Source organism: Lichenostomus cassidix, chromosome 1, assembly GCF_008360975.1.
Source record: "Lichenostomus cassidix isolate B80296 chromosome 1, HeHo_3.0, whole genome shotgun sequence".
In the NCBI taxonomy this organism is placed as follows: Eukaryota; Metazoa; Chordata; class Aves; order Passeriformes; family Meliphagidae; genus Lichenostomus; species Lichenostomus cassidix.
Genome location: NC_139479.1, coordinates 28431400 through 28447955, shown reverse-complemented (window position 1 = coordinate 28447955; position 16556 = coordinate 28431400). Strand labels below are relative to the sequence as shown.

At 38.1% G+C, this 16556-nt stretch overlaps 1 long non-coding RNA gene across 1 annotated transcript; it reads left to right on the top strand.

Annotated features, from left to right (window-relative positions):
• The first annotated feature begins 4776 nt into the window (after window positions 1–4776).
• Window positions 4777–14491, top strand: LOC146444407 (uncharacterized). Its single transcript, XR_014849435.1, has 4 exons — window positions 4777–4863; window positions 10420–10457; window positions 10558–10623; window positions 14134–14491. It is a non-coding gene; the product is annotated as an uncharacterized LOC146444407 (long non-coding RNA).
• Window positions 14492–16556: the final 2065 nt, after the last annotated feature.

Genomic DNA, 16556 nt, shown 5'->3' with positions numbered 1-16556 from the left:
CAATATGTCAAACTGTGTGAAAAACGATACCATTTTCTCCAGGCTCCTAGACTCAAAATCTCCACTTCTGATCATAGTCTGCTCTGCATGCTCTGTATGTTTCCACTCATTACTCCCTGCAAGGTCTGGACTGATAGAATGCTCACAACTAAACATTGAATGAAAGTGTGACTTCCCAACAAAATAACTTACAAAGGTTATTCTAAATTGGCATGTCTAAAACACCTCCTTTCAAGGGAAAAGAGATTTGCAGAGCAAAGGACAAGGGGAAACTCATAAAAATTGTTTTCCTGACTCCCATCATCAATACTGCTATGCAAAGAAATTTATGTTTTGGGGTTTTTTTTAACTGTAAGTTTCATGCGAAGACTAAGATATGTGAAGATGGCAGATGAGCTCTGACAATGTCTTCAAAATTCATATATTTGATATTGTTAATGATAATGTTATTCCTAGATTCTTTCATTATTACTGATTTCTTAAGTTGTACCTTTTTTTTCATTACAGACAATTCTCACTTCAGTTTTATCTTCTGTTGAATATTTTTTTCCTATTTTTAACAGCCTACATGTGCCTAAAGGAAAAAAAAACCATACAAGGGGTTTCGATGGTTTCTTGAGATGAATAGTCACCTTTCATGACACATTGCTACCCTTTGTGAAGAATTTAGCCTAAAGTTGATGCAATTTACTTTCTTAGACTCTGAAAAGGAACACACCAACAATACTGTTTAATTAATAATGGGGTTATGGATAAGGAATGCATATTTAGCTCCATTTTAAGGATGTTAATATTTGAAAGTCTTTAGAATAATTTTCTTGCTAGATTGTCAAAATGTGGCCTTTAATCTATGACTATTCCCTAAAATTGTACCACTTACATGAAAAAAAAAGCCCAGCTGAAAAAACATTAATATTTATGAGCAATCTATTGGGCAAACACTAAAGGAAATTGGTATCACTGAATATATTTGTACCATGCATGTGACCCAGCCTTTCTCCACCCATAGCCAGTCACAGAAAAATAATTCAGTTTTTATTGTATCTGTTTATAGTATCTCTGTCTTGCTCAGTCTTAAGAAAAGATTGGAGGAAGTTCCACTAATGAAAAATTTATGTGTGATTTTTGGAAGCAGTGGAGCTTGTATGAATTTCTGAAGCAACAGTGATTTTAGTGGAAGCAGACCCCTGCAGGAAACATTTGAAAATTCTGCCATCATGCTCTTGGACAAGAACAGGTAAATAAATACCCTCTGCTTGCACTAATGTCTCTAAAGAAAATGTAATTTATCTATTGCTCTGACTTGGATTAACTCATGATATTGGTGGAAAGATGACAGAGTGCTAGTAATATTGTATTTTTATATATAAACACATAGAAGAAAAATGGATGATAAAAGAGAATTCAGTTCAAAGGAAAAGACATGCTGACTTTGATGTTTCCCACTGGTGCAGATCCATTTACAAAGATGGGCCTTTCTGAAGGGTTTTTGTATTATTTAGACTTCCAGCATTAGGACATCTTTTTTCAGTTGAAACCATTCAGATTGGAATACTGAATCTTGATATTGTTTCAATATCTATTTAGCAAGAACAGGATTCTCTGATCAATTGGTATAGCTAGTGATCCTTTTATCCACGTCTATCTGGGGCAAGTTCAGCAATTTTAAGGGATATAACTTACCCATAAATTGTTCATGTCAGGGTCAGAGAAGAAGTAGTTCAAGTTCATATATACACACATATATAAAATATTTTTATATAAATATACACATATATGTCACTATACATATGCTTATTCACATACGAGGGGTTCAGAAGGGGGGAACTCAGAAAATTATTGGTAAGAAAGAGGTAAGAAAGGACACATTTAGACTTTCATCATCTCTCAGATGCATCTACACATCTGCATCCCCTATAGCAAAGGATCTTTAGGTCTCTAAGTACGTGTGTTACACCAAGTAAACCTCGTGTCTCATGGACTAACAGGATGAGTGTACTTTTAGGCTTTTCCTGACTGCTCCTGCACTTGAAAACAGCCTCTGGGCTCCAGGTAACCGGTCCCATTTGGGACAATAAGGATAAACCTGTGTTTTGTGAGTGTGCTGGAGGGTACATGCACATGGAGTCTGGAAAGATCACAGCTGTGAAGGTCCCTGCCTGAAGTTTCTGTCTCCAACAGCAAATGCCTCACTAGGCAGTGTGTCCTGATCCATGTGCCACCACTCATGTTCTCCATTTCCTCCATCCCTTATCTCCAGGAATGCTTTCTACAAACTGGAGGAGCTTTTCAACAAGGGGGCTGGGAATTACCTGTGAGGTATTCCACACACTATTCCAGGAGGCATGTTCAAGGGGGCCAATACCTGACAGTGAACTGAAACATGACTCTATGGATGGAAGAAAAACATCTCAAGTATAAAAGAGAATGCTTTTCTCATGTCCTTGAGGATAATGGTACAACACCTGGTGTGGTTGCAGAGCTGAAGGTTTTCTCTCAGTACCAAGCACCAGCTCTTCATGGACTTCCATCAATCCCTTCCACATCATGAGCTTGGGAAGAATTGCACTTTGCCAGGGAATTGTGCCCAGTGTTGTAAGCTATCTGACACCTAAGCCTCTGTTTGCGGCAGAGCTCCTAATTGCACCATGAGTTGCTCAGAAATTGTGGGATGAAGCCTCTTCTATGCAGAAAGGTTTACTTTTTTGGATATTTACACCCTCAGGTTTTGATCAAGTTGCTGAGGAACAGCCTATGTGCATGTGCAAGAGTGACATGAGCCCTTTCAGAGCTGAACCTTTTCTCATATTTGTTGATATTTTCACCCCATTTGGATCTTTTGTCTTGTGCACCCATGCCTCAGTTGTGGCTCTATGCAGTCCCTATTGCTGCAGAAGGGACTTACAGCTGTCTTAGAGAACCAGTCCTCTATGTTCTTCTGGATGATTAACTAGTGAGGGAAGTTGTCCCACCTAAAGGTCTCTGCAGATTTCAGCTCTTCCTTATACCCCTCCAGCCTCACAAGTGTCAGCAATCACAGCATGCTTACCCACAGCTGGCAAATATTTCATACAAATGCAGTGTGGGGGACTTAGGGGGTGTTTTTCTGGAGCAAATGAAATGCACATGTTGAAATGTGTTTGTTAAGAGTGATGCAAGGGTTTGGGGATTGGGGGTTTGTGAGGTGGTGTGTGAAGGGCAGTGTGGTCATAGGTGGCTGCTCAGGTACCTAAAAAGCCTAATTATTTTTATTGGAACAGCTTTAATGAAAACTAAAAACCAATGAATTATGAATTTAATTTTTGAAAATAATTTTGTATTCTTTAAAAAAATTAAAATCTCCTTGGAAAATTATGATTTCAACCCCACCACTTTTATCTTTAGCCCTTAGAGATCGAACTTTGTTTGAGTTGGCTCTGTTACCCTCACTAAGCTTGGCTCTTTACACTTTGCATGGCAGTAAGATAGGTTAGTTAATATACAGCGAAATGTCAGACAATGCATGTGCATAACCATAAGCACAGACAAAACTGTTAAAAGGAAAAAAGAATAATGAAAAATAAATGAAAGCCCAGAGCACTAAATTCTGCACTTTTACTGACAATAATTAATGTATTACCTCAGAGATAGATTAACTGTTCCATTAGACCCCGCATATACTTGGGTGTCATTGTCATCAGTGTAAAAGAAAAAGTCTGGCCTGAAAGACTACTTTTTTGTTTAAACAAATGAGCAGAAAAGCATATCCATATCACAGTGTTACACATGGAAACAAATACAAGTGTGCTTCTGTTACCTTTCTTTTTGTTTTATATGTATATTCTCTGCTTGTTCTTCTTTCATACACTTTTTGAAGCAGAGACTCTGTTTTTGCCTTTCATTCAACCCAGCTTTTAGAGGAGATTTCAGAAGTAAATGGAAATGTAGTGTATTAAATACAGTCTAGTTATAGGAAAGATAAAACATAAGTACTTCTTGCCAAAACTGCTGTGAAGAATTAAGTGTGTAAATGTCTTCTACTACATGCATATGTATGATTTCTTAATATGGCAAAATCAAGCCATTGATACTGGATTGTCAGCCACTGTCATAAAGAAAAAAAAAAAAGAAAAAAAAAGAGGAGAGCCCCAACAAACCTTTACTAACTTCTCAAGTACAACAATAAAAATGTGGAAATTGCATTTATATTTTTTTTTCTCCACAGCAGAGAAATCTGGCAGTAGCTCAGGTTTGTTGCAGTTTGAGGGATGTTATAGCAGACCTTACAAGAGACCGTCTCTGCCCGGCCCGGTTCAGTGCCTCAGTGCACCAAACCCTCCCTCCGAGAGCTGGACACTGTGCTCTCACCGTCCAGGGAGCCATAAAGCTAGCTCTGGCTTTGTCTGCTCTTCGCAGCCAGCGGTGGTAAAGGAGGCGAGGAGGGTCTATGTGTTGTGTCCATGGAAGATTTTATTCACATTGCTGCACCAGAGGCCAAAGATCTCCCAGAGGCAGAGATGCCTCGTGGGCGAAGGCCTCGCATGCACAGCACATGTGCACAGACATCCCTGGTGCACAGACACACCTGGTGCATAGACCATGTGCATAGACATCCACATGGTGCAGGGTGAGAAGTTTTCTAGAGAGACAGGGGGTGGGGACAGCACACTGGCCCAGTGATCTCTGGGCACAGGGGAGGTACATGGATGGAGTTTGGGTACAGGAGCCAACAGGGAAAACCCGAGGGAGTGGCCAGGACCACGTGGGGTGGGGAAAGCAGGACTATAGGAGAAAGGTAAACTGCAGCTTTTGTCACAACACAGGTTGAGCAAAAGACTGTCTTCCATTTGGATTTATAATCCAGCATTCCCTGTCAAGAACAAGGTAAATATCTAATCATATATTATTTGTGTCACTATATCCCAATATAACTAAAATATTGTCAATGTACCCGATATTTAATTAATATAGAACCACAATTTAGTGCTATTCCATGGTGTCAGTCCAAATGAAATTCACGAAATCAATGTGAAATTTGAAACAGCAAGTTTAGTGAAAGTGTGGGTCAGATTTAACACATCTGGGAACAGAGAATATCAGAAAGTGAATAAACTACTGCATTAAGTGAATCCCATTAGTGGGGCTAATGTTTGGGAAACTTTGTGGAAGCACTAAATTTTAAATTTATTTCTTGAGACTTTGGGAGACAAAGAACACAAAACTTAGATTTGTGATATACTTGGAAATGAAGAAATCCTCAATCAATCAGAACACAAACGTGAACTGAATCGTAAAGACCTTTTTTTAAATACTTCAGCTCCTTGCATTTTTTCTGTTTTGTACCTTAAGTCACTAAACTATGCCCTGAAGCCTACTAACAAATGGGAGTTTGCAGACTGACACTGCTTCCATTTCCCTCATTTCTCTCATCACAGAGCAGCCTCCCAGTGAGACCACCAGCCAGAGAACAAGATTTTTTGGTAGCAAGCCTGGATCTGGATGCTTTTACTTTTAACCAGAACCACACTATTCTCGAGCGAATCCCACTGGCTTGGTGGGAGAAAATGTTGCACAATGAGAATTAATTAGAATGGACCATTTGCTGTCATTGTATGGTTGATAAAAACACCAGAAACCTCTATCACATATGACAAAAGAATTTTTGTTCCTCAAAAGGGGAAGAAAAAGGACTGCTCATATTTATTACTTTGTTCAGTCTCAAGCATGATAATTCATAAAAAATCTTAGGAATTTTGAAATTCAGATAAAAAGCAATTTTTACATCCAGAACAGATATACTAAGTAGTACAGTTTTTATATATGGACTACTTTATTCATGGAATATCCAAAAATTATAAGGTAGTCCAAGTTAGTTAATCAGTTAGTTATCAGTGGAGCCCAAATAAAAAGTGACAAGATTAGTTGACATCACAAGATATGGTGTGCAGACTGTAGAGAATACAGTTCTTAACTGTGTGTCATTAACTTTTGTCAGTCATCTCCTCTACTGCCACCTTTATTATAGAATCATAGTCTCATAAAACAAACATTCTATGCCACTTCCAGCAATTATAGCCTCTCAATAAGGAATTTATATAACATTCTAGTATAAAACTGCAATAGAAAATCCTGGCTCCAAACTTTAATCAATATAATCATAACCACACTTTGTTTATAACTTGCTGCTGTGTATCCCTGAAATAGTTGGCTTTGGGTGGTGATAGTTGAGTGCACTGTATATTGTTCAAGGCCTTAGAATACTGATGGTAGTGAGTTACCCAGGAAGAAAATAAGAAGAGATAATAGTGTTGGGTTTGTCGCCTAATATAGCACAAGCATATTTATTACATTAATTAAATTTGCAGAGTTTAATAGAATTTTGGTTGGAAAGTTACACTTTTTTCCTACTTTCAGAGCTATAACATTATTTACGTGTTTGCAGATTAGAAAACAAGAACAGTTTGTCTGGATTTGATTCAAGTCTTTATAATCCTGTTATACACATTTTTCTCCCCTGCGTTCATAAAAAGCTGCAAGTTGATAAACATCGCTTACTTGGCACAGATCAGCCATTTTCCAGGCCATATACCTGAGAAAAGTACAATCCACAAGCCAAGTGCAGGAGGTATTTTAGTTCATAAAATGGAATATGTGTCTCCAACCTCCTCTAATCAAAAATGAGCAACATCCCTTGCTATGTGCATTGGGTTTATTACCATATGGTAGCTGATTGGGAAAGTGGTAAACTCCTGGAAGTTCATCAGCACAGCTCCTAAACAGCAGGGGCTCTGGTCAGCTCCATGGGATGAAACAGGGGAGCTCTGCTCTAGCATTCCCAGCTCTTCACCTACTCTACACCCTCAAACTTTGAATGTTTGTGCTGGGAACGCAGAAGTCATGTAAACAACATCTGTAAGAGGCTGGTGGCTTATTTTCTTCATGGAACAAGCTGCCCAGCCATGTCTTTTCTTCTTCTTTTGATGCTTGTTGACAAAAAGTAATAAACAAAGCAGACAGAGGTATCTCTATTTCTGGCACTCTCAGCACAAGCATGATGAAAGGGTGTTTAAGAGGCATCTAAGACAGTTTTTTTAAACAACAGAACTACAAGTGGGCATTTCTGTGCCTGTCATGTTACCTAGGGCTTTAAACTAACTTGAAATATCAATTTCCATGTACTGAAGAGAAACTGAGACTGTCCATCAGGCCAGCTTTGCAAAAAAATTGGGGGTTTAAAATTAAAATATATTGCTTGTACTATAAGCTCTCCTCACTTCTTCCACAAATTATTCATTCAGACTCATTCAGACTCATTCATTCAATGTAATGAATTGGATAAAAACTGTTTGTGTATGATGTTCTATAGGGAATGTGCTGTCCAATAGTATTTGTCAGCTGATGGCATGGTGTGTATTGTCATATTTTAGATAACGCCCCACTGGCTAAAATTTCTGATGCTGAGTCCTTACATGCCTTATTGTGTCCTTCTCTGCTTTCCACTTGAAGAACTAGCGTGGCAAAGACTTACTGGATACCTAGATCCTATGTGCTCAGTAGGAGGTGCTTTTTCATCCCCTGCTCTAAGCCTCCAAACTAATCTGCAAGTATGAATCACTCCTGATCTACTGTTTCTCAGATTTCTGGACAGTGTAAAATATCAGTCTCAAAGCATCTGCATCTCTAAACTCTAAATACCAAACTTTTCTTAATTAACTTTGATTACTTCACTGCTGAAATTGATACTGAAGGAGGGAATATAAAAGCTAGGGAACTGTTCATAACATAAATCAACATACTTTCTGTACTGAACACCTTCTGTCAAAGCTCACATTCTGTACTTAGAGACTTAAGCATTTTTAGTCTTCCTTTCAGGACAAATTTCAGGCAAATAGACAGAGTGACATTTAAACTTCTAAAATCATTAATCTACATTTTAACCAGTTGAAGTTTCACTTCTGTTTGTCTTCTCTTTTAGTTTCAGTTCTCAAGGTCATATTCATCGGTTTCCAAAGGCTTGGGTTTTTGTGCAGCAAGTTAGATGAAGAGCTAAATGATTATTTTGTAGTAAGAAGATGAAAGTTAGATGAACCTTGACATATCACTCAGGGTATAATTCAGCAGTGAATTCATATCATCAGGATTTATCTACTTTAGAAACTAAACAGTTAACCTAATCATCTCTTTTTATTGCTAATTTAGAAAAGCTTTTTTTCCTAAGTACACTCTCACTTTTCTGAATTCACTGCATGTGACCTGCATCTTTTGTCCACTGCACCATTACCAGCAGCTAATCCCTCTTATTTATTGATAATTGGACAAAACTGAACAACATGCCAACTCCTGAAAACTGAACACCACTAAGACCTCTATTCAGGTTTTCCCCCAAAACCACATTAGTTTCCAAGTTCACTTCCTTTGTGGAATATCAATGGGAAAAGAGTTTGCAATTCTCTCATGGGTTAGGAATTCCACTAATTCTAACCTGCACATTGCATAACTGTGTGAGACGTAGGAATACGACGTACTGGGGCTCAGAAATGAACACAACAATGGGAATGGGAAAACTCATTTAACGTTTTGTTAATCAGTTTGGAACTTGCAATGTTTCCTTGAAAACAGATGTTCATTGTTAGTCATATTGGTCAATGGGTAAGTGGTGCTTAAGGAATCAGTATTTGTGAAATGTGGCCCAGTTCTTAAAGTTTAAATCACATTTTTCATCATCATTGCTTTTGTCAAACACAACCTGCATTACTAATGCTTTGTCAAAGAATCATGACAACATATTCAAGACAATGTTGAACTTCTTAAAACCGTGTGTCACTGGCAATCATGTTTCTCTACAGGTTTATGTAGGTCAATTGCTTGGTGCACAGCACACGGGTACACTCTGGGTAGAAAAAACAAACAAACAAACAAAAAAACTGCATTTGAAAAAATCATAGTTATCACGAGTTTTCAAGCCTCCTAAATAGGAACTCCCCATGGAAAAGATTGCAATTTAGAAGTAGTAACAACAGTGAGCCATGCCGAACTTCCCCCTTCAGCAAAATTTCTTTTATGCTTTCCTTGATTTGCCCCATTGCTGTACGGCCTTTCAAATACCCAGCTATACTGATCTAAAGTCTAAAGATGAAGCCATAAGCCTCCCCTCGCAGAAACCAGGGAAGAGAATAGAATTCCTGTGTGGCATTTGACAAGACTGTCTGTGTGTGAAGTCCCACACTGCAGTACCCAAGCAATTTGGGAGTGGGTTATCTTTGGAGCAGGAGGCACTGCATATGGGCTTATTAGTCCTGTCTGTCAGGGCTGTGCTACTTTAATGTGGTTTTTAGCTTCTGCGTCACATGTTCGTTTCCTCGCTATACAGACTCAGCAGCTTGCTCCGAGCGCGCTAGAGTACGTCCAACACAGCCTTTCATTGTGAAGCACAGACATATTCCAAGAATCTCTGCTTGCCATTACTCAATTTGGGGAATGGATATGAGTAATTTTGCTGTAGTGAGGCTGGCTTTTAGCTAGGGAATTTAGGAAGCAGCATCACACAGTGATCATTCAGAAGCAGATGAAAAGAATCTTCTCCATCACCGTTTTTTTTCCTCTGTCAGCTTCCCTGGCAGGAAATCATGTCTCATTTTTAACAAATAGATTTTTTTTAAAGAAAAAGTGACTGTTCCCAAACATACAGTCTTGTATAAAGGGGCATAAAGAAACATTATTTACACATGGTGTGAAATGGAGTACTTTATGTGTTTTAATCTTGCAAATAATTTCAATCATATATTCAGAGCATATTACCATTGTCTGTCAACTTTAATTTCCAAAATTGGAAAGTATAATGGCTTTTCTTTTCATTTACAGGGGGAAGAATGGTATTGTTAGGGTTTATTTGAGGAGAAACTGGAGTGTCTCCATAACACGGCATGCATATCTGCAAAAGCCAAGAGTGGGCCCTTGCCCTCTAGCTCTGAGAGGAGAGATATTGCCAACAAAGATAAAAAAAAAGAAGTAATAATCTCACAGGGCAAAAAGACATAAATATAATAACAAATCCTTTAGTTATTTTATATTGACAGGCTTACTGACACCAGTATGGAGTTTCATAATTTACATAGCAGAAAAAATAATTCACATTACTCTCAATGAAATTGATGGTAGAAGAGAAAATTTTCTATCATACACATAAGAGAATAACTAAGTTCAAAACTCTCCTCACAGTGAACTTAATAACTTTGGTTTTTTACAGTGTGATTTTTTTTCAAATATGTTCAGCAAATATGTGTTTAAATTTACAGAAAAATCAAAAGATTAGAAGCAAAAGCTATCGCTGTAGTAAGAGCATCCAAGGAGTAACTGTATCATACTCCCAAGTCAAATAAAAAGCATGCTAATTTTTTCTAATTTAAAAATTATGACAGGAATTTTGTTCCAGCCTTTCAGAACTTGGCCCTTACCCTGACATGAAATATGCGAATAAAGTAAGTAGTTCCTGCAACAGGAAAAATTACATTAGAAGATATTCCTATTCAGCCTCCTACTTCTTTAACCTCTTGAGCTGCCATTGCATCCTGTCAACAGGAAGATAGAAGGAAGATGTCACTATGTGGCTTTGGAGAGTGGACTCCCCAGACTACTTCTAATCTGGTACATAAATACACTGAAAAGATTCAGTTTCTGTGAAGTCTAAGAGAAATTTTAACAATGATACACTTAAACTAATAATGAAAAATTACATGAGACTTCATGGTCCTATTTGTGGGTGCATTGGTAATGTGTGTATGCAGCATGAGCATGGTGTGTCGCTGTTGAGCAGCTAGCAGAGTAATGAATGCATCAGTTCTCAGTGGCAAGAAGGAATGACCTTTATTGTTTTGATTTCATCACATATATAGAGTTCTCAAAAGTCACCCAGATTGGTCAGTCAGAAGCCTTCCCCCAGGCCTGATTGGCCAGGCCTGCACTGCCCAAGTTCTGGGACACTGTTCCAAAAACATCCAAACTTTATCTTTATTTACAAAACACAAGAAAACTTCTCATGGGAAAACCTGTGCTAGCCACAATGGTGTTTGTTTGAAACAGTGAAAATAGAGCATTTTCAACATTTGCTGTGTTGTCCATGGGGGAATACTTCCTATTACAGCTAGAAGGGAGTAAGTAACCCATATTCAGTGGTTAATATCCTTACATGTACAGTGTTTGCCAGTGACGAGCCAGGATCTTACTTTAATGTAAAGAAAATGGTTAGTGGAGTTAGAATTTTTTCTGGTATTATTAACTTCAGCCAGGACAGATTTGCAGGCTTAGTCACATTCAGGAAAAATCCTATGTTGTCCAGTTAAAAAAATAATGCTGTTTTCTGCCTTGTTTTGCTGCTTTCAGTGCAATTCCTGTGTGTCTAGCAGATATGCAGAGTAACAGCTGTATAAACTTAGAAAATAAAATAAACTCAGAAATGTGGTATATAAATTCTCATTGATCAAAAATTAGCTACTCTGGAGGGCTGCAGTATAGTAAACTGATTTGGGAAGATACGAACTGTCAAAATTTGTACTGAAGCTTCTCAAACCCTGTTTCATAAATATAGGCTTCTAAATCCATAATTGGCCAACTAGGAGATTTTCATATTATGTAGGTTTAAACACCAAATTTTGGGCCCTGACATAGACAATGAGTCTTCGTATAGTCCTTCAAGAAACCTGAAAGACTGAGTTAGGAGCCTGACAATGTCCACTAACAGCTGGCTTTGGTTTAACAAGAGTTTAAAACATTCAGTACATTGAGGAAACCGCCTTAAATTCACCAGCGTGAAAATCTCCCTTGCACCTAGATAAGTTCTTCAGGAGAAGATGAAAATATACACAACCCTTGTTTAGGAATAGAAGGGATCAGTTCTAACACAGGAGAAGTCAGAGAAAAAAAGTAAGCACTAAAATAGTTGATCACTCCCTAAACAAAATACATGCCTTTGCCCTTGTAACAATTGTAATAATATTCATTTTGTTGCTGCAGGTTCTTACATCCATGAGAAGAAGCCACTGACAAGGGTTTCATTTAAATTTCTTTCTTTTTTCAGTCGTGAAGTTCAGGTAGTGGGAAAATACTGTAGTACAACTGCCAAAAATGTTTTTCATCCTGACAATGGAAAGACAGAAGGTTCACTAATCATGTAACATTTATCATCAATTCAATCAATTCTTGACAGAGAATGAAGGTAGACTGTTTGATATTTAAAGGCATTGTATGCTCAGGGGATATTGAATTATCCAAAGATCACTTCTAAGAAAAAAAAAACAAACCAGAAAAAAACCCAGAAAATAACACACCATTTATGGAGACTGAAAGTTTCGTGTATGTGGGTCCTAGATGTAACTTAACTTTAACCTTGAGTGTCTCTTTTTTCCTTTCCCACTAGCCATGAAGGCAAGAAAAATGAGCAAAAAATCCAAACTGGGGGCACTGCAGCTAACAGAGAAGGAAACCAAAAATTACTTTAAATTCAGGGTTTAAAGAGTTAAAGAAGTAATACTATTTAAACAGGGTTGCAGAACTCCTATTAAAAATGGCAGTACTATAAATGTTCTAGTATTGTCAGGAATGTTCTGTTGGATGACACTATACTGTGATTTGTACACACAGCGGACCAGAGCTGATGGGTGAATGAAATGATCCATAACCCTCACTGACACATTTAGAGCAGTTCAGCTGCACACAGAGAACAGTCCATCATTTGCACCCTTCTGTGAAAGCTGGCTTTACCAAGTGTTTCAATGAAATATGTGCAACTTCCCATTTAAATTAGTACCACATGAACCATGAAGAGCACCACAGGTATCTGTTGTAGTACCAGCCTAATGCAAAAGTGGCCTGTCTTGTAATGCTCTAACAGGAAAGACATACAACCATTCATCTGTAACATATTAAAACCAGAAGAAATAAATTACTCTATAGATGAAGAATTATTGCTTGTGGAGAGAATGTGCAAAGGTAGTTCTAAAAAGCAGCTTTTACTAAAAAATTATTGCAACAGCATTTGAATTCCTAATGCATATTAAACCTAGTTCGCATAATCATAAATCATCATTTTTAAATCAAGAAAATCTGCTTGAAACTTTTTAAAGGTTTATTTTACTAGTTCAGAACTATTTCAGCACTACCACTGACGGAAGCACAGTAGGACTGACTATAAGGGTGAAATATAAAACTTAACCATTTGCCAAGAAAAATCTCTTTAGTCGTGAGTTTTTCAAATTTACCAGAAAGAGCTGCATAAGTAACTAGAAATGTCTTGTGAACATACAGGTGACTAAAAAGAATTCAATTCCTATGGGTGGATTTGCTCTCCCATGCAATAGCTTTTCTTAAATTGTCTCGTGTAGTCTAGCCAGTTAGGCAGAAGATTTAGAAAAAGCAATGAATTTACCCAAATGCTACAAAGTGTTTATATTAAATTAATTTGAATGGGAAAATTAATCTCCAAAAGCTCATTCTACGCAATGTACCTAATGCTTGATAAATCCTGAGCTGAACACAAACAAGTGTTCAGGGTGGTGGATACTTAGTGCTTTTAGAGTGGTGTTCAGCAATTGATGCACACATACCTTTTGGTCCTGGATTAGGAAACAGTACCAGCATGAATAAAGAAGCAGCTCTACACCTGCCCACCAGCCTAGAGACATGTTACTCCCTGATATTTCCAAATACAAAAACAAGGGAAAATGGGGTTGGTATCCTCTAGTCCAAATTTTCAAAAGTGTGCCTTGAATATCAACTATGGGGTGCTAAGTAACCTCTGGGAAATCAGTGCTGCTCCAGCTGCATCTGGTTAGAAAAGTTCTGTCATTTCTGAAAATGAGACCTTTGTCTTCATTTCTAAGCAGTGCCTAGAAAGTTGGCATCAGGTCCAGCCTTTCCATAAACCAGGATATTTTGCACTGGTATCTGGCCCTTATACAATAACAATGTACTTCACACTGATGAATATTCTTATATTCAAATATTCTTATTGTTAGTTTTAAAACCAGATAGATACTTTGTTGATGATAATTTCAAACAGAGAAAATGCTGCAGTGGGATACTTGATCTGAAACACTTTTTGCAAAGCCACCTTTGTCCCAAACTGACGGACTAATAATAGGCATTGTTTCTCATTTGCAGTTGTCCAAATTTGAAAAGTACAACTCAGTCCTTTGACTTCAGGCACCAGATGAAGACCAACAAATGATGAGATACTGGAGCTGTGCATCTATTTAGGGAAAAAGCGATTTAAGAGGATACAAGGAACAAGTGCATAGAAGAATCAAAAAACAAAAATCAGCCCTACATAACGAGTAGACTGCTTGTGCTAAATACTATTGTAAGTTCCATACCTATTTAATAAATTTGTTTCCCCCATGAGTGTGAGGCATTACCAGTGAAACTCAGATAACAGCAGAAGATTGTCTCCTACAATTTTCCTCAAGCCTTGTTCACTGCCCTTTTTCTCATGTCTCTGTGGTCCCTCAGATGCCAAAATAAAGTGAAATAAAAAGCAATTTTGCAAAACTGCCACTTTTGGGCTGTGTACAGTCAATTAAATAGAATGCTATCATAAGATATTCAAACAGCACAAGTCTGGAACTGCTGCAATTTTGTGAATGATATCTAAATAATCTTGATGATTGAGAATCATTTATATCACTAATCTTGCTCTAGAAGATACAAAATACAGCTCCATGTGTCATGAAATCTCTATGGTATTTCTGTCTTTGCTTAACATAACAGAATTTCAAATACTAACGTGTTTACAGTAGTTGTTTTTAGCCTCAATTGTTGTTTGATTACTATGTGATCTCATAGCTGTATTTGATCTAAATGCTCTAAATGATTGTGGTGGTGGGTTCACCCAGTCAGCAGATATGTCCCCACACTTGCTCTCTCACTTTTCCCCAGCAGGGTGGGGGAGGCAATTGGAAGGGAAAACCATGAAAAACTTGTAGATTGAGATAAAAGACAGAGATAAAGACAGCTTCATTAGTTGAAACTGTAACACTGGAGTGATACCACCATTGTTTTATCACAAAAAAACCCCTGAAACACAGCACCATACAATTTGCTGTGAAGAAAAAAAACTCTATCCTGGCCAGACTCATTACAAGGATTTTTGTTACTGTCATTACCTAAGAAATCTCCCAGGTAAAATTCCCTTTGCACTGACAGGAGATTTTCACATCAAAATTAAAAAAAAAAAACAAAACCTGTATCTCAGATAAAGAAATACAATGCATGTTGCTTTCTATATTTCTTACTCTTTCTGTTTAGGGCAATAATAATAAGTAGTAAAAGATATATCAGTTTTATAATTAAAATTCACCATTGGTATTACAGAATCAAAAAGGGCTGAGTTTGGAAGGCATCTCTGGAGATCTGCTCTGCTCCAAGATCCCTGCTCAAGTTACTGGAGGTTGCTCAGGGGTATGCTCAATTCAGTTTAGACTGCCTCCAAGGATGAAGACTACAACTTTTCTGAGGAATCTATTTTAATCTTTGATCACCCTCATAGTAAAAAAATCTTTTCCTTATCCTTCCGTGGAATTTCCTGAATTTCAGTGTGTGCACATCACCCCTTGTCCTGTTACTGAGCACCAGTGAGAAAATCCTGGCTCCATTGTCCTTACTATTCCATCAAGTGTGTATGTACAAGACCCCTCTAAACCATCTCTGCTCGAGGCTGAGCAGTCCCAGCTCTCAGGGAGAGGTTCTACAGTGCCTTAATTGTCTTCATAGCACTTTGCTGGACAGGCTATGGTATGTCCATGTCCATCTTGTAATGCAAAGCCCAGAGCCTGACCCAGCACTTCCGATGTGCCTCACCAGGGTCAAGAAGAGAGAAAGGGCCTCTTCTTTCACCCTCCAGGTGATGCTTTTCCAGCCCATGAGGCAGCTGGCCTTCTTTGTCACCAGGACACACAGTGCTGGCTTTTTGTTCCTGCAGAGCTGCTTTCCAGCCGGTGAGCTGCCAGCATGGAGTAATGCCTGGGGTTACTCCTCCCCAGGAGTGAGGCTGCTCATTTTCCTTTGCTGAATTTTAGCAGGTTCCCGTCAACCCATTTCTCCAGCCTTTTGAGGTCCCTCTGAATGGCAGCACAGCCAGCTGGTGTATGAAGCACTCCTCTCAGTTTTGTATCATCAGAAAGTTTGCTGAGGGTGCACTGTGGCCCATCACCCTGGTCGTTAATTAAGATTTTAGAGCCGCAGGGGTACATATATCTTGCTCAGCCCCTCTACTGCCTGCCTGAAATGGTCATCCCATATTCAGGTGGTGCCAGATGACTAAAAAAATACACAACACACACTCCCCACAGCACAGGTAGTAAATATGAAATTATTTGATCCTCATACAGTATCTAAGTAATTGCTGACAGTCTGATGTTGTCCAAAACCCTAGAGCAGGAATTTAAATTCATGCAATTTTTTAATATTAAGCTACTAGGATCAGACCTTCCTACTGTCCTATAAATACATAATTTATCTTTAAATCAGTGATATCTAATCCCAAATTACATAGAGGTACACACAAAAATTAATTCTAAATAAATGTG